The 1,178-nt window shown below is 42.9% G+C and overlaps 1 pseudogene; it reads right to left on the bottom strand.

Annotated features, from left to right (window-relative positions):
* Window positions 1-665: 665 nt before the first annotated feature.
* Window positions 666-935, bottom strand: LOC115848457 (small ribosomal subunit protein eS21 pseudogene; annotated as a pseudogene).
* Between the last annotated feature and the right edge of the window lie 243 nt (window positions 936-1,178).

Genomic DNA, 1,178 nt, shown 5'->3' with positions numbered 1-1,178 from the left:
AGAATGTTGGCAGAGTTTATTTGATTGCAAAATTATCGGAATAGATGTTTTGAAAGTTATCTCTTTGCCGAAAGTCCAATTAAATCTTATTTAATGAGTGGAGAATCGTGCTGAGTGCTGTGCGGATTATAGAGAAGTATTATTTACAGTTCCTGCGTTCAGTGTTTTAGAGTCTAGTTGGGAAGACATGTTGTACTAAGCTGAAAATGCAACAAACATGCAAAACTGTAAGTGTTCACTATTAAATATGCATGATTGATGGTAAGAACTATAGGACTTCAAAAGGAGGCACTTGTGGTGGCTTGAGTGGGCAGAGGCTGTACTGTAGTGAGGAAGCCCTGGAGCCAGAAGCCCTGGGGCTGAATCCCTGCCTTTCTGCCTAAGAGCTGTGAGTGCTTGCTTAACTTATTTAACCTCTCTAGGCCTCGCCTTTCTTCTCCTATAAAAGAGAACAACAGGAATACCTATCCCGTAAAGCAATGATATGGATTAAATGAATTAATGTAAACATCTCACTATGTGTATTGGTTTCATTTACCAGTGCCTGATATATGGAAAGTTATACATATATGGAAAGCAGTCAATAAATTTTAGTCATTGTTAGGGAATACAACTTTCTAGAGTTGTGTTTTGATATATTAACTTAATTTGGGGGGGTTCACTATTTATTTATGACAAATATTCCACATCCATGATCCTCTCCAGTCAGGAGTTCTTTGAGAGATGCCGTCCGCCTTGGCCAGTTGGAGAATGGAGTCTTCTGACTCACCCATCCTGTGAATGGCCCTGCAGATAGAGTAGGTTTTAAACTGGCCATTGAACCTGGCTGTCACCTTGTCAAGCTCGGCCAAATTCGTCTGGACGGACGCGTGGTCCTTGGAGCCGCTGATGCGGTTGTGCGGTGCGTACAGGTCCACGAAATCGTCGTTTTGCATGTTGAGGGCGCGTCTGGTGGCACCACAGTGGGCGCGAACGCAGAAAGCAAACTTTTTTTAACATCTTTATTGGAGTATAACTGCTTTACAATGGAGTGTTAGTTTCTGCTTTATAACAAAGTGAATCAGCTGTACATATACATATATCCCCGTATCTCCTCCTTCTTGCGTCTCCCTTCCACCCTCCCTATCCCACCCCTCTAGGTGGTCACAAAGCACCGAGGTGATGTACCTGTGCTATGT

The sequence above is a fragment of the Globicephala melas genome, chromosome X, assembly GCF_963455315.2.
Source record: "Globicephala melas chromosome X, mGloMel1.2, whole genome shotgun sequence".
In the NCBI taxonomy this organism is placed as follows: domain Eukaryota; kingdom Metazoa; phylum Chordata; class Mammalia; order Artiodactyla; family Delphinidae; genus Globicephala; species Globicephala melas.
The sequence above is the reverse complement of the archived record's forward strand: the minus strand, read 5'-3'. Positions and strand labels throughout refer to the sequence as shown.